The sequence below is a fragment of the Schistocerca serialis genome, chromosome 4, assembly GCF_023864345.2.
Source record: "Schistocerca serialis cubense isolate TAMUIC-IGC-003099 chromosome 4, iqSchSeri2.2, whole genome shotgun sequence".
Classification (NCBI taxonomy): Eukaryota; Metazoa; Arthropoda; class Insecta; order Orthoptera; family Acrididae; genus Schistocerca; species Schistocerca serialis.
Genome location: NC_064641.1, coordinates 679,342,043 through 679,367,111, shown reverse-complemented (window position 1 = coordinate 679,367,111; position 25,069 = coordinate 679,342,043). Strand labels below are relative to the sequence as shown.

Below are 25,069 nucleotides of genomic sequence, written 5' to 3'. Positions count from 1 at the left end.
ATGTCCTCTATGATCTAGAAGGTCAGCACATCATTTTCCAAAATTTCGTCAAATCATAGAAAAGATAATACAGGTCTACATTAGAGACACTATCCACTAATTATCTTAACGCTGTCGCTCGAATTCGCATCGTCTGTCCCGTGGCTTCTCAAAAACATTAAATCAAATGCTTTTATCACCCTCAGAACTCAATAAATGTAATGTTCGCATTGCCCACTGATTCACCGTATCGTAGGAATTTTTCTTAGTTGAAGTATAAGATGTGTATAGTCTAGTTTACTGCTGGACTCTAGTTCTGTGGCCTCGACGCAGCGTGGAAAATAGTAATTCTGTCATGTGGATCATTTGCATGTGTAAAAAATTATAACACGGTAATGTGTATCTGTTACAATGATCCTCATGCACAGCGCCTGTTAGCGAAGAATCTCGCCGAATATCACCACGCTAGAATGCATTCTACTGGCATTCTACGGATAATCGGGCAGGTAGGTTAGAAAATTTAAAAAGGGAAATGGATAGGTTAAAGTTAGATATTGTGGGAATTAGTGAAGTTCGGTGGCAGGAGGAACAAGACTTTTGGTCAGGTGATTACAGGGTTATAAATACAAAATCAAATAGGAGTAATGCAGGAGTAGGTTTAATAATGAATAAAAAAAATAGGAGTGCGGGTAAGCTACTACAAACAGCATAGTGAACGCATTATTGTGGCCAAGATAGATACGAAGCCCATGCCTTCTACAGTAGAACAAGTTTATATGCCAACTAGCTCTGCAGATGATGAAGAAATTGATGAAATGTATGACGAGATAAAAGAAATTATTCAGGTAGTGAAGGGAGACGAAAATTTAATAGTCATGGGTGACTGGAATTCGTCAGTAGAAAAAGGGAGAGAAGGAAACATAGTAGGTGAACATGGATTGGGGCTAAGAAATGAAAGAGGAAGCCGCCTGGTAGAATTTTGCGCAGAGCATAACTTAATCATAGCTAACACTTGATTTAAGAATCATGAAAGAAGGTTGTATACAAGGAAGAACCCTGGAGATACTAAAAGGTATCAGCTAGATTATATAATGGTAAGACAGAGATTTAGGAACCAGGTTTTAAATTGTAAGACATTTCCAGGGGCAGATGTGGATTCTGACCACAATCTATTGGTTATGAACTGCAGATTGAAACTGAAGAAACTGCAAAAAGGCGGGAATTTAAGGAGATGGGACCTGGATAAACTGAAAGAACCAGAGGTTGTACGGAGTTTCAGGGAGAGCATAAGGGAACAATTGACAGGAATGGGGGAAAGAAATACAGTAGAAGAAGAATGGGTAGCTCTGAGGGATGAAGTAGTGAAGGCAGCAGAGGATCAAGTAGGTAAAAAGACGAGGGCTAATAGAAATCCTTGGGTAACAGAAGAAAGGAGAAAATATAAAAATGCAGTAAATGAAGCAGGCAAAAAGGAATACAAACGTCTCAAAAATGAGATCGACAGGAAGTGCAAAATGGCTAAGCAGGGATGGCTAGAGGACAAATGTAAGGATGTAGAGGCTTGTCTCACTAGGGGTAAGATAGATACTGCCTACAGGAAAATTAAAGAGACATTTGGAGAGAAGAGAACCACTTGTATGAATATCAAGAGCTCAGATGGCAACCCAGTTCTAAGCAAAGAAGGGAAGGCAGAAAGGTGGAAGGAGTATATAGAGGGTTTATACAAGGGCGATGTACTTGAGGACAATATTATGGAAATGGAAGAGGATGTAGATGAAGATGAAATGGGAGATAAGATACTGCGTGAAGAGTTTGACAGAGCACTGAAAGACCTGAGTCGAAACAGGGCCCCGTGAGTAGACAACATTCCATTAGAACTACTGATGGCCTTGGGAGAGCCAGTCATGACAAAACTCTACCATCTGGTGAGCAAGATGTATGAGACAGGCGAAATACCCTCAGACTTCAAGAAGAATATAATAATTCCAATCCCAAAGAAAGCAGGTGTTGACAGATGTGAAAATTACCGAACTATCAGTTTAATAAGTTACAGCTGCAAAATACTAACGCGAATTCTTTACAGACGAATGGAACAACTGGTAGAAGCGGACCTCGGGGAAGATCAGTTTGGATTCCGTAGAAATGTTGGAACACGTGAGGCAATATTAACCTTACGACTTATCTTAGAAGAAAGATTAAGAAAAGGCAAACCTACGTTTCTAGCATTTGTAGACTTAGAGAAAGCTTTTGACAACGTTAACTGGAATACTCTCTTTCAAATTCTGAAGGTGGCAGGGGTAAAATACAGGGAGCGAAAGGCTATTTACAATTTGTACAGAAACCAGATGGCAGTTACACGAGTCGAGGGGCATGAAAGGGAAGCAGTGGTTGGGAATGGAGTGAGACAGGGTTGTAGCCTCTCCCCGATGTTATTCAATCTGTATATTGAGCAAGCAGTAAAGGAAACAAAAGAAAAATTCGGAGTAGGTATTAAAATTCATGGACAAGAAGTAAAAACTTCGAGGTTCGCCGATGACATTGTAATTCTGTCAGAGACAGCAAAGGACTTGGAAGAGCAGTTGAACGGAATGGACAGTGTCTTGAAAGGAGGATATAAGATGAACATCAACAAAAGCAAAACGACGATAATGGAATGTAGTCAAATTAAATCGGGTGATGCTGAGGGGATCAGATTAGGAAATGAGACACTTAAAGTAGTAAAGGAGTTTTGCTATTTAGGGAGTAAAATAACTGATGATGGTCGAAGTAGAGAGGATATAAAATGTAGACTGGCAATGGCAAGGAAAGCGTTTCTGAAGAAGAGAAATTTGTTAACATCGAATATAGATTTAAGTGTCAGGAAGTCATTTCTGAAAGTATTTGTATGGAGTGTAGCCATGTATGGAAGTGAAACATGGACGATAACCAGTTTGAACAAGAAGAGAATAGAAGCTTTCGAAATGTGGTGCTACAGAATAATCCTGAAGATAAGGTGGGTAGATCTCGTAACTAATGAGGAGGTATTGAATAGGATTGGGGAGAAGAGAAGTTTGTGGCACAACTTGACTAGAAGAAGGGATCGGTTGGTAGGACACGTTTTGAGGCATCAAGGGATCACAAATTTAGCATTGGAGGGCAGCGTGGAGGGTAAAAATCGTAGAGGGAGACCAAGAGATCAATACACTAAGCAGATTCAGAAGGATGTAGGTTGCAGTAGGTACTGGGAGATGAAGAAGCTTGCACAGGATAGAGTAGCATGGAGAGCTGCATCAAACCAGTCTCAGGACTGAAGACCACCACAACAACAACAACAACAACAACATCACCACGCTAAAACAATCGATTTGTAACAGCCGTTAGGGCTGCAACAGCTTAAGAAAAATGGAGCTAATCACGAAACCTGTAAGTGATTCCACTTATCAAGTTTCATTTCCGTGGTAGACAATATTTATAGCATAAATCATTGGTACTGTTCCTGTCTTATGAACGGTGCGACACGACAAAATCATTTGCTGTTGTTCCAAGTACTGGTACTCCCTTCTAAATTTTTAAGCCGTATTTAAAATACTTCTATAAATAAAAAGTTTTCGATAGTGCTAACGCAAATTTATATAGCATTTTTTGAAAAAATACACCACAATTTGACTGTATATTACTGTATTTTTCTTCTGTACACTCTAGATTTCGGTTTTAGGCCGTTGCCGAGTACAATATTCTTAGACCATAGAGACGACATGTTTGGTTGGGACTGACATTACCAGATAGGACGTGTTAATGGTCAAAGAACATTTTACTCTATAATCGCGTAAAAACAGAAATCTAGATTGAGCAGAAAAAAATACAGTAATATACAGTCCAACAGCTAGGTATTCTTAAAAAAAACACTCTTCCACGAGTATCCAGGAAATTTACTTTTATTTTACGAAAGACTACAGCTGGTATCTTCCCCATAAATTCATCGGTATCGCTAGCGATTCTTGAATCAGAGGAAAGAGAAAAAACGCAAAAATACACTTATAAGGCTAAGAGGCAATCAGAACAGAATCATAAGTGATCGGGTGAGCTATCTTGTTACCTACTTCACTCTTCCAGTAATACCACTGATATTCTGTCAGGGAAGTTAACTACCAGCGAGCACACACTACGAACTGAACGTTTCATGTATTAGCGCCATGTATGACGACCATTGTACCCGATACACAGTACGACGTTACCATTTTTTCGCTTTCAGATGATCAACAGGGCCTAAGGACGATTTTCCGCACTACATCGAGGCACGAAACCGGATACTATCAGCAAATTAGTCTATAAACACGTTTAAATTCTCCCCGTTATATTTCAACTAAGAAAAACTGCGATACCACAAATCAAAGGGTAGTGCGGACATCGCAGTTGTTTAGTACTAAGAGGGTGACAAAACGATTTCACGTAAAGTTTCTTTTAGCACCCGGACGTCACCATGAATTGCTATTTTTTTTTCAGGGCTAGTAGATAAATGGCATCAAAATGATTCTAGGTGATAAATAATTTTCTGTATTCTTATTACCATTAGCGCTGATATACAACTGTTAGCTGTGACTAATCTTTCCACACTTGCACGCTCCCTTAGCAGGTAGACTACCGCGCAGTGCATAGTGCCAGAAAAAGCTATGTCCTCTCGTTTGCTGTGAAGCTAATGTATTTTGTAACTTGCTTTACTAGCTCTTTGGGCATGCAATTACTGGTAATTTATTAATTTTTTCGTTGTAATTCAAGTCAGTCGTTGACCTCACTTTTATCACTACGTTTGGGAAATTTGTCGAAATGAGTGGCGTTGCTAAAGGAAGGCACCATAGTTTTAAATCTTATAACTGGTTTCGAAAGACTAGAGGAGACACAGCTACAGAGAGGAAATTTATGTAGGGTGGCCTAAAAAACCCGTGGTCTGCAATTAGAGAGAATTCTTCACGAATTAATAAGAAACACAGTGAGGGTCTCCTATCGAGTGCAGCAAAAACTGATATCATAAGAGCAGCAGCAGTTCACTGTTGATCTACGTAACAAACTTGCTTATTCAAAAGTTTCCTAAGCTACTAATATCAAGGCTAAGATCCTATTCAGTACACTAAATTAGCATAAAAAAATTCGTGAACTTTTAAGTCTTAAAATTCTGAAATTGCTTGGAGGAGAGAGGGAGGGAGAGAGAGAGAGAGAGAGAGAGAGAGAGAGAGAGAGAGAGAGAGAGAGAGAGAGGGTGAGAGAGGGGGTGGGGGGGGTGGGGAGAGAGATCGCAACTCGCATTTTCGACTTACGTGTGAGGGTGGTGGTTTTTTCGGTTAGTCCAACGGCGCATTGAGACTGTCTGCTCCCACTGAATAACTCAAACTTTTACGTGACGCAAGATTTGTTGTAGAAGTTATAGAGAACTTGTACTGAATTGTGCGTTCTCATAACTTTGACTGTACAACTTTCCGTAATGCACATCTTTCTTGTAGTATTTTCCACTGAAGAACTCAAGCCACGCGCTCAGTGAAGGGGCCCGTCAATTTTGATTTTGCGGCTCTTCTTTGATTCTCTCTCTCTTCCTACGTGTTCCAGTCCAACGAACAATACTTAGGAACTGGTCGATAGTGTTTTGTAAACAACCTCTTACGTGGTTTTGATCTTCCGATAAATCAAAGCCCGACATCCGTCTGTCTTCCCTACTGTTACATTTATAGGATCTGTCCTAGATACATGAGAATTTTAACTGATTACAAAGCGTGAACGCGGCTATTTATGTCGTATGATTCTATCTTTAGCTTTTATTCCAATGTCGGGTATTGATTCAAATGGTTGAAATGGCTCGGAGCACCATGTGACTTAACTGCTGAGGTCATCAGTCGCCTAGAACTTAGAACTACTTAAACCTAACTAACCTAAGGACATCACACACATCCATGCCCGAGGCAGGATTCGAATCTGCGACCGTAGCGGTCGCGCAGTTCCTGACTGTAGCGCCTAGAACCGCTTGGCCACTCCGGCCGGTTCGGGTATTGACTCAATCGCAATATATAGGGCGAGTCGCGTAAGACGTAACACCCCCTTTATTCCGGGGGCGATTGCACGTATCGGCATGCGGTTTTCGGCGCATCATAGCGGGCTATGGGGCACATATGTAGATAAATGCACAATAATCACAACGTTTATATTGACCGAGATAATGAGGCAAGTACGTGTTTTTTAAATGGGACGCTATACTTTTTTACCATCATTCGAATGCTCTGGAAAAGACGCGTATAGTGATGTAACGCATGTTGCTATTGTGATTCAAACTTTGCTTAAAAGAGGGCGGATGAGGATTTACCTACGTAGCGTAGGCCGTGCATGCTATATACATAGAGCACGGCAACTCGGCCTGCGGGTCGTGCGAGGCGTATTTACAGTCTGCAGCCGCTTCCGACCGCCTCGACCTTCAATCGTACAATATTTCCCAGCGTCTTTTAAGCGAAGTTTGAATCTTATTAGCAACATGCGTTACATCACTATACGCGTCGTTTCCAGAGCGTTCGAATGATGGTAAAAAGTATAGCGTCCCATTTAAAAAAACATGTACATGCCTCATTATCTCTGTCAATATAAACATTGTGATTATTGTGCATGTACCAAAGTATGTGCCCCGTAGTCGGCTATGATTCGCCGAACACCGCTTGTCGATACGTGCAATCGCCCCCGGAATAATGGGGGTGTTACGTCTTACGCGACTCACCCTATATATATATTCCACTCTTGACCAAGAAGGGCCTAACTTCCGATCCTAGTACTACAGAAAAATCTCTAAATTTCCGATTACTTAGCCTCGTGTTTCAGAAATCTGACAACGTCGCTATAAACGTTTCTGACGTTCTATATTACTGAACCAGACCCACGTCCTGCAGAAATAAAGTACGGAAGTATCGGCTGGAACACGTGGTGAGCGTCTTGGAAGGTCGCCGGACAGCGGCAAGGCGGACCGGCAGACAAGCAAACAAACGACGGTCTGCGAGTGCTGACAGAGGGCGGTATGTCGCGCGCAAACGAGCTCCGGCAAGAGCTCCTAACAGCTGGGGGGCTGCCAAGCACCTCAGCAATGGCAACGCACCGCCGCTTCCGTCTTTCATGGTCGGGATGCTTTTGAGTAGGGAGGTCAACATTAGTACCAAAAAGTGTGCTTTACTTCTGCGTAACGATATGAAGCAATGTTGTCTTCGTCGCCGCCGTCAGTCCGAAGACTGATAGGATGCAGCTCGCTAAGCTAGTCTATCCTTTGCTAAAAATTTATACAATTTTACTAAGTGTTGAGCTCTTTGGATTATGTTTGTTAAAAACCATTCAGATCGCACAAAATATTAATAATTGAAGACAACTGGTTTGAACAGTCTTAGCTGTCATCTTCAGGTCCTAAACTTTTTTTTTTTTTTTTAGAAATACTTGTTCATTTTACCATGAGTTTCACGCACAAGATGTCAAAAAATGGTTCAAATGGCTCTGAGCACTATGGGACTTAACATCTGAGGTCACCAGTCCCCTACAACTTAGAACTACTTAAACCGAACTAACCTAAGGACATCACACACATCCATGCCCGAGGCAGGATTCGAACCAGCGACCGTAGCGGTCGCGCGGATCCATCCTGAAGCGCCTAGAACCGCAAAGTCACAATGGCCGGCCACAAAATGTCAAGTGGATAAAAGTCAGCACATCATAAACGTTTGTCTGTTTGTCTTCGCTAAAATATTTAAAAACTAACAGTACCTTGGCCAAAAGACCATGTCCATATATATACTGCTCACCTATGTATATGGACATGAAGAATTTCAGGAGTAGTCTGAGGGTAGTGTATAGGCTGCAGTACGGCGTTCAGCTAATGTTTACGTTTAATGTGCAATATGTATTTACATTTTTGAGCAAGGCAAAATCCTGACACGAGTCAGGGTGGAAATACACAATGATTGAGTGTGTGTGTGTGTGTGTGTGTGTGTGTGTGTGTGTGTGTGTGTGTGTGTGTGTGTGTGTGTGTGTGTGAGAGAGAGAGAGAGAGAGAGAGAGAGAGAGAGAGAGAGAGAGGGGGGGGGGGGGGGGGGGGAGACCAACTTTCACCAACAACGAGGTGGCTCTTCAGCACAACTGGAGTCCTTGTACAGGCGTGAATTGCACTAAGGACTTCTTTAAAAAATTACGAATACATTGGAGGCTTTAATGAAACGTTCCCAAGGATGAAAACTCATACAACAACTGTCTCTGTTACCATAAAATGGAGGCGGTAGCGATCTGTCAAACGCATAGTCCTGTCATTGACGAGCTGTATTATAATCACATGTGGCAAGAAGCATACTGTTTGTGGCCAGTCGAGTTGCTCTGTGTAAGCCGACAGCCGTCTTTGTGTTAGAAATTTTTGTTTCCCTTCCTTTCCCTTTCCGGGAACCATGCATGACTGTATCTTTGTGTATCAACGTAATCTGTGTAGAGCAGCTGGCGCGTGACAGCTTCTACAAACAAACAAAAGAGAATTTACTAAAGACGTGCAGATTGACGTCAATGTCAGAAGCCTCAGAGAGGCTTGTCAAGTTCATGAGAAATGACCAAGCTTTCGGCACCAACCTCATTACAAGTAAGCTGTTAAATGGGGTCTCTTTAACAGCATATATAGTGTCAGTATTTCCAGAAGTGCAATATTTAGTAGTTTATATATTAAAAAATCAAAACCTAAGTATTTTGATGGAGAATTCACCTATGTCCCTCCCACGTCGCTTTTATTTTGAAGTCCTATCAGCACCGGGTCTCTGACGACGGAACACTTGCTGAGCTACAAGTAGAGATCAGGCGTGACAATGGGGAAGGAATCGTCTTAGTGTGCACGCGTAGTGTGGTATTAAGAAACGCAGAGAGGGGGAAAGGGAGGATAAGCAGAAAGACTTCGCCATTTTTGGAGTTTTGTTCCACCAAACGAGAAACGCAACTCACTTCTTCGGCGATACGTCTGTCATTACATTATAAATGGCTTGTAAAACGAGGAATCTGTTTGCACAACACATTATATTGACAATTTACTGCCGACTCGAAACTTCACGCCGAGTTCGTATGGGTTACTATCATCATCGATTCTCGAGTGCAGGTGACTAACAAAAAACAGGTGCCTGGACAAGGTTGCAAAGAAACAAAATGCGTTCATGCACAGCTGTATCAGAAAAATAACTGTACAATATGCAAGGCCCTTCAAGAAGAACTAGTCCACCGACGAGGTTCGACAAAACAGAAGCGTTCTACTTAGCTGAAACCTTGTTAAGAATGTGATACAAGCAGCATCGTGTTTGAAATACCAATTACCATCTCCCGGCTTTCTTACGGCACTTTCAGGCAAGTAGAAATGTCTTTTGGATGAAAAGCGATGCCTTAAACTGCAAAGGAGGCATTATCTAACCAAATGAATATAACATAGGCAAGAATGAACTACTTTATGAGAAAGTTGGTGCAAATTTGTACGCTGATGTATTCAACGACGAATTTATTCAACAGCAAACGCAAAACGAAATTACAAGGTGAGGATATCCGCTAGGGGTGTACAGAGAATTGCACACACGCACAGAATCACCCATACAACATCCTACAAGAACTACCTGAAAAACGTCCCTCCCATTGTTTTTTCAGAGAACAAACTACTTCAATCAACTCGGTCTGCTGTGTGAACACGACAATCTGTCTCCTGTCAGTTAAAGGCATTCAGGTCACTGCACTGCAATTGACTCGCATGAAGTTAAGTATTCATGTGAAAAACAATTATGTTAGTTGAGGCGGTAGAAACTGTATCACGTGGCCGACTGATAATCAAGATATGATCATAATGAGTATCTTCAGAAATATGTGGCTTTTTTCAAGAATTTTTGACTCTTAGAACCCAGTGTGTTATACTGGACAGCGAATGCTCAGCTAATGTAATAGTAACATCAGATCTGCCTCATGGTATAATAATTAATCGCTAATGTTATCAATACACCAAGTGATTTATCAAAATGGCAGCATTCTCAGAGTGTTCACTGACTATATTTACAGGACACTATACTGATTTGTTGATCGAACGAAATTGCAGATCCGTGAGATATTTCCTCCTGGTTTAATGAATAGCAGCTCCCTTTTACTGATAACTGATTCAAGTCAATGCCCTTACACAGGAAATCCTGATAGTATCCCATCAAAATATAGTTCGTAAATATCTCTAACCTGTCACAACCTTTAAATATCTAGTGGTTCTGAAGCGCTATGAAACTGAGTAAATACATGAAACGAGAAGTAGGGAACATAAATTGGAAGCTTGGAATGGTTCGGAAAAGAAGAGCACATCTGTAGAGAAAAGCAACTAGAAGAAATTACCGTGACTATTGTCGAGTATCTCTCTAATGATTTGTACATAATCAAGTGGGCATGAGAGACATCGAATGCAAAGAGGCAATGCTAAGATATTAACGACGTTACTGAAGTGAACACCATTCTGCTCTCACCCTTTCTCTTCCTCAAAAAAATGGTTCAAATGGCTCTGAGCACTATGGGACTTAACATCTGAGGTCATCAGTCCCCTAGAACTTAGAACTGCTTAAACCTAACTGAACTAAGGACATCGCACACATCCATGCCCGAGGGAGGATTCGAACCTGCGACCGTAGCGGTCGCGCGGTTCCAGACTGAAGCGCCTAGAACCGCTCGGCCATTCCGGCCGGCCTTTCTCTTCCTCAGCCTTATGCTATAGACTTATACAGACGACGAAAGATGCCAGCGTATATTACCACTAATTCGAACCCTACGTTAGGACGTCGTGTGTGTGTGTGTGTGTGTGTGTGTGTGTGTGTGTGTGTGTGTGAACTGGGTTCATACTCAGCACAGCTAAAGTCTTATTCATGAATCCAGTAGTCTCGCTCCCCGTCCCCAGTTTAGCGTATCAAGTATGTCAATCCCTTGTTAATAACTGAAGACTTATTTTACAGTTTTTTCGGAATGTGTCTGTGGTTAGAGTCTATCATGGAAATTAAATGCAGGGAGCAGATGCAACCGAGGGCCCGCACGTTGCCAAACTACCCTCGAGTAGCAATACGAGGCTGGCGAGGAAGGCACAAGATTTCACTCCATGACATCCTGTAAAAGATTTGATATTCAACGAAGAGTAATATAAAATATGGTGATCAGGAACTACAAGAAGCCACTCTATAGAATACTGTTGCTGAAATTTTCTTCTTGTATTAGTATTCGAAAAAGGCTACTTTAACACAAATGCCTTGGCACCAGCGCGCCTCAACGACATCTGGGACGGATGAAATAATTGTGACAATCGGTGGCACTGACGTAAGCGTTACAACCGTGATATGTTGGGAAAATTTTAGGTACGACCACCAACAATGTGCCCTAGTGGTGAAATGTAATCACGAAGCATCTAAACCATGCGAGTCTACAGAAAAGCAACGAATATTTTCAAACGCTAACTGATGCTTCAGGTGCTTCAGGCCTGCAGTGAAATCAGATCACTATTGTTGGTTAGAAACATGGTGTTACCAGATCCGGAGCAGCTGAAGCAAACAAGTGTCACCTGACAACATACTGATGACTTCAGTGGTGCAACACACTTCGCTAGCTGACTCGGGAACAGTGTAAGACCGCTGCAAGTTACAGTTTGATGTTTGGTTTGTGGGGGCGCTCAACTACGCTGTCATCAGCGCCCTGAAAAAGTCGCAATTTTTCCACAGTCCAATTTTTTTTACACTGTCCAATCTAGCCACAGTCACAAATGATGATGGAATGATGAGGACAACACAAACACCCAGTCTCCGGGCAGAGAAAATACCCAACCCGGCCGGGAATCGAACCCGGGACCCCGTGATCTAGAGGCAGCAACGCTTGCCACTAGACCACGAGCTGCTGACTGAAAGTTACTGTGTTATAGTTGTACGGCACTACAATAATGCAAGAGGATCGTTACTTAGCGGCTTGTACGGCACCCCTCGTGAAATTTGGCAAAGGAAGTATGACGACACAAAGTTTTCTTCTTCATCATCATCATCATCATCATCATCATCATCATCATCATCATCATCTTCTTCTTCTTCTTCTTCTTCTTCTTCACACTTCGGTATTTTGTCTGCAGGGTTTAGTTCCTCAAAGTATGAAAGCTGAAGTTTGTCAGTTGACAGCGTACAACTTTCAGCTGTCCACTCTGTACCTAAATAATTGGAAATGGCGTGCTTCGTTCTCAGCACAGCTAAGGTCTTGTGGTGAAAGACTGACAGTAAAAAATGTTTTTCTTTGTTCTTAACAAGCATAAGACGCTGTTTGTCAAATTTTTCTTCATTTTTTTAACGACGCGTTTCGGGAAATAATTTTATTCTCAAATTTATTTTTCGTATATGACGACTTTTTTTTGTTTTTACGCGAGATGTTAGCGATATGTGAGCAGATGTATAATCTGACACCTCTGCTGTAATATAAACACGTGCCAGTTTGTAATTACCAATGTATCTTACTCTGCAATTTGGCAGGAGAACTCCACATGGTGGGTATTTGCACCGTAGTAGCAGTTTCCGCCTGTGTTGCTTTCCAATATTAGTATTGTCAGGTCTTTTTGCGAAAATTTGCAGTTCAAATTCACATGCTTTATATCACTGCACTGGTCTTTTCAAGAGCTTTGTAATGGTATTAAAAACAAACACGCTTGCTTCTGTATCTTCGTTTATGCAAGAGTTAAGATTTATAAACATACTCCGAAATGCCGTGCTCCTTTGCGTGCTTTTTTTTTATCGAAAATCTCGTATCTATGTCATGAACCAGCCACGAAATAAAACGGGTGTTATGTATCACGCGTCTCGCCCTGCATATCTCGGGAAATAATAACAATGAAGACAATCAGAGAAATTATAGTCGTTGTTACTGCATACCACTCGCGAACTGAACAGGTAACGTGAGAAGCGAAAGCGGTACTCTCCGCCGTACACAGTCAGAGAATGGAGGTGGAAATGTGAATATACGGTGATGCAGAATTAAACAATTTCAGATGGAATTGTCTAAGAGAGATTTACTAACAACAGTATGACTGGCAAAGTCCGCGGAAATCCCGAGTCGGCGTAATCGCAAGTATTATCGCGGCCTGAACGGGACTCCTCGGGTGCGCAAGGAGAACAGTCAAAAAGAATAAGACCCGTCTCGTGAGAGACAGCGAGGCGCACATGACGTCAGAGAGCTCAGCAGAATGCCGCCGTATAGCAGGACCGAATACAGCAGCCGCGACCCTTCGTGATTAAGTCGTTACGAGTGAGACAATATTTTGCTCTCAGCTACGCACTTGGCACGAACTGATAAAGAGTGATAAGCAAATTAGGGCACGCACTTACGCAATAGGAGATACAGCCTTCCCACGCGACATTTTATCGGGGACCGTGTCAGAAGGCAGCACCACACGCACATCGTTGCTAACAATGCTGCGGGATTGTGCCTGAAGACAACGTCTTCAGGTGCAAGTAGGTGAACATACGCAGGCACGAGAGTTTTGCCACTGTGCGTACTGTACGTGATGCCGCGGGGCCAAGGCTGTCCTAGGTCAGTGGATACTTTTCGGTCACTGGAACCACAACATGCTACGCCGTTTAAAACTCGAGGAATAAAAATACTCTGCAGGACATTTCAACTAAACTTCGTCAAAGTAATAGCACTAATCGAAAGTCAGATAACGTTGGTTATGGAAAATAACTCTAAGGGATACTTACACAACTGTGATCGTGACTAATTAGTAACATGGCGAAGATTCTTTTGTCATGCACATAAGGAACTGACAACGGTGTCTAAACGTGGCCAATTTCCTGATGTACCAATTTTTAACGTTGACAGCTGTCAAATTAACACAAACTGAACCACACTATCGATCATTAAAATTGCTACACCACGAAGATGACGTGCTACAGACGCGAAATTTAACCGACAGGAAGATGATGCTGTGATATGCAAATGATTAGCTTTTCAGAGCATTCACACAAGGTTGGCGCCGGTGGCGACACCTACAACGTGTTGACATGAGGAAAGTTTCCAATCGATTTCTGATACACAAACAGTAGTTGACGGCGTTGCCTGGTGAAACGTTGTTCTGATGCCATGTGTAAGGAGGAGAAATGCGTACCATCATGTTTCCGACTTAGATAAAGGTCGGATTGTAGCCTATCGCGATTGCGGTTTATCGTATCGCGACATTGCTGCTCGCATTGGTCGAGATCCAATGACTGTTAGCAGAATATGGAATCGGTGGGTTCAGGAGGGTAACACGGAACGCCGTGCTGGATCCCAACGGCCTCGTATCACTAGCAGTCGAGATGACAGGCATCGTATCCGCATGGCTGTAACGGATCGTGCAGCCACGTCTCGATCCCTGAGTCAACAGATGGGGACGTTTGCAAGACAACAACTATCTGCACGAACAGTTCGACGACGTTTGCAGCAGCATGGACTATCAGCTCGGAGACCGTGGATACGGTTACCCTTGACGCTGCATCACAGACAGGATCGCCTGCGATGGTGTAATCAACGACGAACCTGGGTGCACGAATGGCAAAACGTCACTTTTTCGGATGAATCCAGGTTCTGTTTACAGCATCATGATGGTCACATCCGTGTTTGGCGACATCGCGGTGAACGCACATTGGAAGCGTGTATTCGTCATCGTCATACTGGCGTATCACCCGTCGTGATGGTATAGGGTGCCATTGGTTACACGTCTCTGTCACTTCTTGTTCGCATTGACGGCACTTTGAACAGTGGACGTCACATTTCAGATGTGTTACGACCCGTCGCTGTACGCTTCATTCGATCCCTGCGAAACCCTACATTTCAGCAGGATAATGCACGACCGCATGTTGTAGGTCCTGTACGGGTCTTTCTGGATACAGAAAATGTTCGACTGCTGCACTGGCCAGCACATTCTCCAGATCTCTCACCAATTGAAAACGTCTGGTCAATGGCGGCCGAGCAACTGGCTCGTCACAATACGCCAGTCACTACTCTTGATGAACTGTGGTGTCGTGTTGAAGCTGCATGGGCAGCTGTACCTGTACACGCCATCCAAGCTCTGTTTGACTTAATGCCCAGGCGTATCAAGGCCGTCATTACGGCCAGAGGTGGTTGTTCTGGGTACTGATTTCTCAGGATCTATGCACCCAAATTGCGTGAAAATGTAATCTCATGTTAGTTCTAGTAAAATATATTTGTCCAATGAATACCCGTTTATCATCTGCATTTCTTCCTGGTGTAGCAATTTTAATGGCCAATAGTGTATATACCTTGTTATGTGGCACTGGTAAGAGCTTCCGAAGAGTACTAAATCGACATAATGTGTGTGGAACTTGATTAAGTAGTAGCAAGTACCGCAAACCACTGTCCCGAGTAGTAGTCCCCCGAACGTCTGCGCTGCTATACCGAAAGTAAACAGTCACATGCATGGTTTGGACAAAAATAGGGAAACATTGAGAGAAATGCTGCTTGGACACAAAATCAGTTGCTAGCCAAGTCTGCAGGTTTCAATGCTGCATCTGACTACGAACAGCACTTGTCCAATGTCTTACATACTTCGCAAGCCCCAGCTGTGATCAGAACAGTGTTCTGCGCACTTCTGAGTCCATTATGCCGGAGCTAAATGAATTCAAACGAAGGCAAATTGTTAATGTTCGTATGGTGGGTGTGTCTGTAACCAAGGAAGCTGAAGTGATGGGTGTTTCAAGAGGCACCACATCAAAGATGTATACCACATACTGGGAAAGCGATGAAACATTATCCGCTAAGTCAAAACTCCGATGAAAGTGTATGTTGAGCGAGAGTGACAGATGGTCACTGAGGAGGTTTTTCGGAAAAATAAGAGTATGATAGCTGGAAAAGACATTGCAGAACCAAATATCCGACTTGCGAACCCTGTCAGCACCAAGAAGCACAAAGGAATCTCTTGAAGGTGGTAACCGCAAGGCGAGCTGGAATACCAAGACTACTCATGCAAATGGGCGAAATAGGTAAACGTGGTGCCGAAGCCGTAAAACATGGACTATGGAGCAATGGTACAGTCACGTGGTCGGATGGTTCTTGTTTCACTGTTTCCAACTGCTGGCCGAGTTTTCCTCCTAAGAGTGAAACACGGTGGGGGTTCGGTGAAGATTTGGGCAGCCATTTCATGGTAGGCTATGTGCACCAGGCTGAAACTGCCTCTGCAATGCCGTGTTATTGTCAAGAATTATGTGACCATTTTCGTTGATCAAGTCCATTCCATGGCATCTTCGTTTCCCAATGGTGGTGGTGGTGGTGGTCGTGGTGGTGGTGGTGGTGGTGGTTGGTTTGTGGAGCGCTCAACTATGCGGTCATCAGCGCCTGTACAAAGTCCCAATTTTTACAGTGTATTTTTTATTCACAATCCAATCCAGTCGCTGTCACAAATAATGATGATTACATGATGAGGACAACACACGCAGTTCCCGGGCAGAGAAAATTCTCAACCCGGCCGGGAATCGAATCCGGGACCCCATGACCCAGAGGCAGCAACGCTAGCCACTAGAACACAAGCTGCGGACTTCCCCAATGGTGATGCTGTGTTCCAAGACGATAGGACACCTGTTCAAACAGCTCGCACGTCCAGCATTGATTTTATGAGCAAGAGGATGGTTTGTTGCATCTCTCCTGGCCACCAGTCACCAGGACTCAATATTATTGAGCCTTTGTTGTCTGCTTTGAAGAGAAGCGTATGTACCTGAGGTTGCCACTATTTTGCAGGAAAAATGATGTAAAATCCCATGAAAACAATACAAGACCTATCTCTATCCATTCCGAGACGACTAGAAGCTGTTTGGAATGCCAACGGGTTTCCTACGCGGTATTATCTATTGCAGTGCGTTGTGTTTTCGATGTTTCCATTTCTTTTTGTCCAGCCGCTGTATGTTCTCTACATGAACTGGCTGATGGCCGTCCTAGTTTCAAGCGGTCAGCGAAGCGTTTAGTGTGCTACTCGTGTTCCATAATGTGCCTCTTAGCGTTATGTATGGCGATCAGACTTTTTAAGCCATGAAATTGCCATATATTTCTGCTGTTTTCTGAATTACGAAGACTGTTAGTGAAATTTCGGTGTCAGCTGAAGTTGGTCATTTACAGCGTAACCGATTTTATGTTAATAAAGGTACCAGAAATACAGTTATTTTGATTAACTTTTACGCTACACAGCTTTGAAGCACAGAATGATCAAAGTGTTTACGGGAAGTCGTATGCCCATGACCTGATATGGATAAAGCCAATCATCTTTCGCTTTTCTGATCTCAACCTCTGAAATACAGTATGAAGGGATGCTGGCTCAGGTCTTTAGACAGAGAAAAACCATTGGTATATTCTTCATGGTTTTTCTCTGTCTAAAGACCCGAGCTGTATTTGAGAGGTTGAGATCAGAAAAGCGAAAGATGATTAGCTTTATCCATATCAGGTCATGGACACAGGGGTATCATCACGAATGTCATGTTACCTGTAAGAGTAAGCGTATTTGTGTTTGAGTGTGTGTGTGTGGGGGGGGGGGGGGGGGGGAAGGTCGTTTTGTAAGTAATTGAAGTCTCCGAGTATGATCTCTTAAATATTTCACTTTTATCTTTTAAGTGTGCTTTATCGTTTTATTAATCTGCTATGTTTAAATCCACAGTGAAATTTTCTGTTTACGAATAATCGACCAGCCGATCGACCAACACACTCGTTAACAACTTACCCCAAGAGCACCATTTCCTTTAATGTAGTATGCCCGTCTTCCTTCTCTCCGTAAGAAAGATATGGTCATTTCTATTTATAGTATTTTCTTTCGTGTCTACATAAATTATAATTTTTCGTCAATCAGTGCAAGGTATGTTCACTTATTCATGTTGATAAAGAGAAGAAAACTTGACGCTTCTTGCATCGGAGACCAGCAATATTGGCGCGAAGTACTGAAGACTGCAGAACGGGACGTTACCACGAGGTCTGTAAACAGACAAAGACCGCCGACTCGTCCCTCGATGCGCGTGTTTGTTGTGGTAGCTTCCGCGAGCGGAAAATTCCGATGACAGGGGCAGTACGTCACCCGGGCGAACGCTCTTGGTTTTCTCCGTCAAAGTGGGTGTGGTTACGATGCAGCTACTACGGGCTTAGCACAATCACGTGACAAACGTGTCAGACAACATACGTTGTGACATCAGCTTTTTATCATCTTCCTACAGCACCAAGTTATAAACAATAGGGAATTTTCTTTTGGTTCCTCAGAGATTTGCGCAATTAAATTGCAGAGAATGAACTGTGTTTTTCGACAGGCATTCAATAAGTAACGCAACACTTTCTTTCCGACCAGTTTCGGTTGAAAATATGCGAAATTTGTTGTGGGACATCGTGAAATATTCCCGCTTCCGCCCATGAAGTTCCGATATGTGGCGGCGCTAAACGTAGCCCTCAAAATGGCGTCTGTAACTGAGGTACGTTCCAAGTAGAGAGCTGCCATTGAGTTTCTTTCGTCAGATAACAGAGCATCGCAATGTTCATAGGCGTTTGCTGAACGTCTGCGGAGACCTGGCAGTGAACAAAAGCAGGGCAGTCGGTGGGCGAAGCGTCTGTCATCACCGCACCAAGGTCGCTCAAACTTGTCCTGTCTCCCGTGTGCCAGCCGGCCGCACACAGAAGTGAATCGTGCAATGTTAGAACGTGTGGACACACTCATTTGAGGTGATCGACGAATCACAACTAGACACCTCGCTGCAAAACTGGATGTGTGTGTTCGAAGTGCTGACCCACTCGTCCACCAGTTGGGATACTCAAAGGTGTGCGCCCAATGGGTTCGTCGTCATCTACCAGAACATCATAAAGAGCAACGAGTTGGGTCTAATGGAAATGGAAATGAGCGTTTGGCGTCATTGGCCGGGAGGACCCTTATGGGGCAGGTCCGGCCGCCTTGCTGCCGGTCTTATTACATTCGACGCCACATTGGGCGACCTGCGCGCCGGATGGGGATGAAATAATGATGAAAACAACACCCAGTCCCTGAATGGAGAAAATCTCCGACCCAGCGGGGAATCGAACCCGTGCCCGTAGGACGGCAATCCGTCACGCCGACCACTCAGCTATCGGGGCGGACGGGTCTAATTAAGATTACACTATGCGGGAAGCAATACGTGGATGATGGGGAGGTTATTGATGCAGCAAGACGTTTGCTCTGACATCGACCAGCCCTGTGTTACAATGCAGGCATACAGGCTCTCACAGTAAGGTGGTGTAAGGCCGTTGCATTGAACGGACATTATGCTTAAAACTAGGGTTTCCTAGCCAAAACAGTGTGAAAGAATATGTTGTATTGGAATATCGAATAAAATCAACCTGGTTTTGTATACGTGATTTCTTATATTAATAATAGTTATTTTCCCAGAGGCAACTAAAAAAAAATGGTTGAGAGCTAGTTTTCCCCATCTTCCATTACTGTTGCATCCTACAGATCGGTCTATATGAGGGGAGGCTAGGAATTCAGCTCACGGGCCTTGCTCTGGCACGAGTGCTATAGCACTCAGCCTGGCTGGCATAGTATTTCCCACACCGCCACGCCGCGCTGTCTCAGCATGAGAGGGAAATTGCTAACGTGCTGCATTTACATGGCAATGCAACTGCACTATGTACAACCTGATTTTGTTCTTCACATTTCTCAACAACATAGATCAAAAGCAAAACAAATTTTTAGTATTATTGAATTATTTTTGGCGCATCGAAGAAATATATTTTTTATCTGGCATAAACTGTCGGCATACGACAGGCGCAGATAATTGCACACATTTTCACGCTCAGGTTGCCACGAAAACTTAAATTATTTAGTTTCATAAAAGAAAAATTCTCTTTCGGATATATATGTTCATAGAAATATCGTAGCATCTTTGCAACCTCGTTATGGAGACGTGGAAACTACAGAGTGTTAACTATAAGGCGGCAGAGTCGTGAGGGGAGTGCGGGGAGAGGAGGAAGCAAGCATTGGCTGGCGAGGGTGAGGAGCCGTTGGGGGGGGGGGGGGGGGGGGGACAAGGCACGCCTACCAGTTCCAGTGCTGGCACTACAAACTGCGCGTCATGCTTACACGAAAGCAGACGAAAGGCTTGGAAGTAAAACTCGCTTTAAATGTTGTTCGTAAACGAAACTGAAATCGCCATGTCCATTAATATATATACCATTCATCCGATTGTAATGAAACTATGGCGAGTTGTTCTCCGAACGCCCAAACGAGTAATGGACAATGATTCAACAGTTAGACACTGTAACTTGCGTAGTGCAATTAATTAGGTGAAGGCTTGTCGTGCAGTGGACCCGGGTTCGTTTCCCACTGCTAGCAATTTTTTTTTCATTTTATTTCAGTCCCCCCAATGTTAAACTATTACTTATAAAATTTAAATATACTTAAACAGGTCATATAGAATAACATAACTGTCAATCATATATAAAAATGAATGTATGTAAGTCTGCCCTCTGTGCGTTCCCAAGCCATTCATCTAATTGCGATGAAATTTTGGTGATTTGTTCTCCGTACGCCCACGAAGGTTCCAGAATGAGAGCACTTAGCGACTAGCAACAAAAGTCACATACAATTTCAAACCTTTACCAAAATTTTTCTCGCTGACACCCCCCACAAAATAATGAAAGGAAAGAAAGGTTGTCCCCTACTAAATTTTCTCAGTACATACCGTAAATCTGCCGCAGTAGGCATGACGTTTTAATGTATTATTTCGTTACTATTAACTCTAATCGCAACATATTTCGCATACAGTATCCACGTGTATCAGTAAATGCGCCAGCTAATTTATGTTTCTTTACGACATATAATTCAGGAGATATGACGTGGTAAACACCGAGATGCGTGAAAAAGTGCCGCGTCAGGCATGACGTTTTGTTCTATTATTTCTTCACTACTAACACTATTCGCAACACGTTTCGCAAACGTGTTAAAAAAGTATATAAAACCACGGGCGTGTTCCTAAGAAACGTTGCGCCAAAATTTTAAATCAATCGGTCAACAACTTTCCGAGATTTCTTCCGTTGCGAAGCACGGGCGTATAGCTAGTGTTTAATAAATATCTTAACTGCAGCAATGAAGTACGCTTATCGCAAGGAAAGGAAAGTCTGAAATAGAAATAAAATTTACGACCCATGAATGGCAGGTTGATTTTCGTATTTATTCAATCACACGCAATATAATTTTGCGAACATCGCTACGTAATACTGGTTTCCTTCTAACCGTAGGCTTACCGGTAGGGGTTGTTGGCGACTCCCGAGATGGGCCAGCAACTGCCTCTTCACTCATTTTGATAATGTTTAGCACAACTGCACAATAAAAACACGCAGAACAGTACAGCGCAAAACAATAACGAAGCGGACGACAATGGCTACCTTGTACAACACAGTCAGCTACGTAATGTTGGCAGCAGTCGAAACTGCGTGCCTACCGAAGCCTCCCGACGTTTAACGACTTCTACCAACACCGACTCAAAGGAAGGCCTCGGCGCTTGTTCGTGACGTCACGTCAGGTAGGCACGGCGAACTCCAGGTCTGTTGCAGGCGTACTTGACACAGGAAAATGTGAAACTATTGGCGGTAGTTGACCAACACACATTGTTCTGAGAGATTTCTGCAATCAATTGATTGTGCAATTCATTACACTTCTTAACAAATAGTGTACTACTGGACTTAAATTTCCACCTGTTTTAAGGATTGACATACAAAAACAACTTCATGGTCGAGCAGCAACAGAATTCGTGCTTCTTTACCTTATTTGTAAATCTGAGGAAGTTACGTTTGTATTGGGTTGCTTTTACAAGAAACTGTGAACATGTTGCTGCTCTTCTTTAGGTATCTTGGTTGACTATGGGGTGAGGAGAACTGAATGTTAATGAAATATCTTGCGATTGTATACCTTGGGGGAGGGGTGGGGGACAGAAGAAGAGGCAAAAGAGAGACTTGTTTTATTGAACAAAATTTTTTTATCTTATAAAGTTTCTCCTTTCGGTTGCAAGAGGGGAATATTTATCTTTTCTAATGTGCATGTTTAAAAAAGTTTAAGCTCAGCAGTATTTTCGATGTATGAAGCTATTTTGTTTCCTGTTTAGAATTCCTTTCGTTGAAAACGACTGTAATCTAATGACTGGCAACAGTTGGACATTTACACGTGTAAATTAGTTCACATTTCCAGTGACGATGTCAAACGAAAATAAATAAATAAAAGAAACGAGTTAATTGTAAGGGGGTTGGGGTAAGTTTCGATAACAAAATGGATCAAGTAAATATAGTTACTTGAATGTAAAATTTCCCGAAGCTTGCAATGGGGCAAAGGATCTTCTCATATTGATCTACGGTTGTTTCGACAGGATTCAGTAATACAGAACTATGATCTTCATTTGTAACTTTACGATAGTAAGAAAATCTTTCGTCTAAATAAAACTGCAGAATCCAAAACAATACCAAACATTTTGTCCAAAAATAAGAGATTTATAGTGTTAAGCACGCCCAGGCGTTTCTGCCTGCAACAGACCTAGCGTTCGCCGTGCCTAGCTGACGTGACGTCACCAACAAGCGCCGAGGCCTTCCTTTGAGTCGGTGTTGCTTCTACCGATTCAGGACTAGGGCGAGGTCTGCCATCTAAAAGTTTACACTAAGCAATGAAGAACACCTTGCAATGTGCCTTACAGTGGGCAGTGTGCAGTCAAGTCCACTTAAAATGGGAGGTCTGCAATCCATTCCGGGCGTTCTAATTTTCGTTCCTGCACTCCTTTTTCGTTCATAAATTCCACACTAGCGAGATTTAGATCGAAAAATTCTACCCTTGAATTAACCAACGTATTTTCCTGCAATACATAAAATCTCTGTACTCTTCATTTAGTTCCATAGGAAACCTCTGCGACTGAGACACTGTGTGCAACTTAAATTTTACTATTCGTACCAGCAATGTCTTCACGTGCTGCATGCCTGCAAATTTAGCACACAGTGCTTTTGATGTACAGATAATGAATCCAAACTGTCGATCGTTGTAAGTTTTTGCTCTCTCATCGCCAACTAAATATTTAAATTCTTTCTGCGTGGTATTGCAAGTCGTTTCATAGCAAATCTAGAGTACCCGTCGCTTATGCGAGTGCATTGGTCCATTTATCGTGACCGGGCCAAATATCTCACGAAATAAGCGTCAAACGAAGAAACTACAAAGAACGAAACTTGTCTAGCTTGAAGGGGGAAACCAGATGGTGCTATGGTTGGCCCGCTAGATGGCGCCGCCATAGATCAAACGGATATCAACTGCGTTTTTTAAAAATAGGAACCCCCATTTTTTATTACATATTCGTGTAGTACTTAGAGAAAAATGAATGTTTTAGTTGAACCACTTTTGTCGCTTTGTGATAGATGCCGCTGTAATAGTCACAAACGTATAAGTACGTGGTATCACGTAACATTCCGCCAGTGCGGACGGTATTTGCTTCGTGATACATTATCCGTGTTAAAATGGACCGTTTACCTATTGCGGAAAAGGTCGATATCGTGTTGATGTATCGCTATTGTGATCTCTCTCTCTCTCTCTCTCTCTCTCTCTCTCTCTCTCTCTCTCTCTCTCTCTCTCTCTCTCACACACACACACACACACACACACACACACACACACACACACACACACACACACACACACACACACACACAAATTTCAATTCAGATTACGAAATATTATGTGGACAGTGATCTCTTCCTCTTGTCCTGAAGGTAAAGAGTGCAAAATTTCATCAAGATCGAAAAAACACTGTAGATTTTTTATGACTTACAGAGAGACACTCTTCTTTATACTCGTAGATATTTAGGTAGGCAGAACTAGTACTGTGAAACTAACAACTAAAGACGTAGGTCTTTGTACGGGTGTTTGTTGCTTGTTTGGGCTCAACCATTCCTTTCTCTTTCTTATGTTAGAATACAGACACCATTTCTCTTCACCAGTAAAGATACAGGGCAGGAATGGTCGGTGTTGTTCACGAGCCAGTTGATAAAGAGCAAACAGAGATGCACATGCTGTCACCCACTGATTTTTGTGCTTTTGGCTTAGAGCATGCGGTACCCATACACCAGATTTTTGAACCTTCCACGTTCCATGCAAATGCCGCCCGATGGTGGATTGCCAACAGTTAACCACAGCTGCGAGCTTTGGAGTACACCGACGTGGATCATTGTGGATTAATGCGTTTAAACGATCTTCAAACCCTGAAGGTCTTCCCGAACATGGAGAGTCACTAAGGTCAAAACGATCCTTCTTAATCGAGAAAACCATTTCCCTCCCGTGCTCTGTCCAGTGTCATTATCCCCACACACGGCGCAAATGTTTCTGGCTGCCTTAGCTGCTATCCTCGCTCAACTGAACTGAAACAGAAGATGATGTCGGAAATGTTCCGCTTTCAACACTCCGCAAATAAAAAACGACAATCGATAAATAAACCCGTAGTAACCTGAGTACTAACATGAAAAACAAAACCGCTACGAACTTATGCTCGAATGTAATATATGAACTGTCTCTCAAATCCTAAAATATCTATATGCCCATCATTTTATGTATTAATATCTTTCAAATGTGAATGTAGGCTTTCCTGGTGTATACTGCTGATGAAATCATCTCGGGCTTCCATCCGGGTAGCTGCGTCGAAAATCCGCGACTTTTCGATAAGTATCATTCTCGTATCTTCTGGCGCAGTTCAGTTCATCTTCGCCAGAAGATGAGAATAATATCTTTCAGTTTCAGATGCACTTGATAATGGAATAATATGAAAACCAAAACCGCTCATATGAACTTTTTTTTTTTAGTCCTAAATCTTCTGACTGGTTTGATGCGGCCCGCCACGAATTCCTCTCGTGTGCCAACCTCTTTATCTCAGAGTAGCACTTGCAATCTACGTCCTCAAATATGTGCTGGATGTATTCCAATCTCTGTCTTCCTCTACAGTTTTTGCCCTCTACAGCTCCCTCTAGTACAGTGGAAGCATTTCCCCGATGTCTTGGCAGATTTCCTATCATTCTGTCCCTTCTCCTTGTCAGTGTTTTACACGTA

General features: G+C 42.8%; 1 protein-coding gene across 6 annotated transcripts in view; it reads right to left on the bottom strand.

Moving 5' to 3' along the window:
• The window catches only part of LOC126473165 (DNA ligase 3), a 651,156-nt gene that overhangs the window by 336,040 nt on the left and 290,047 nt on the right, over positions 1–25,069 (bottom strand). The gene's annotated exons all lie outside the window — the stretch shown is intronic.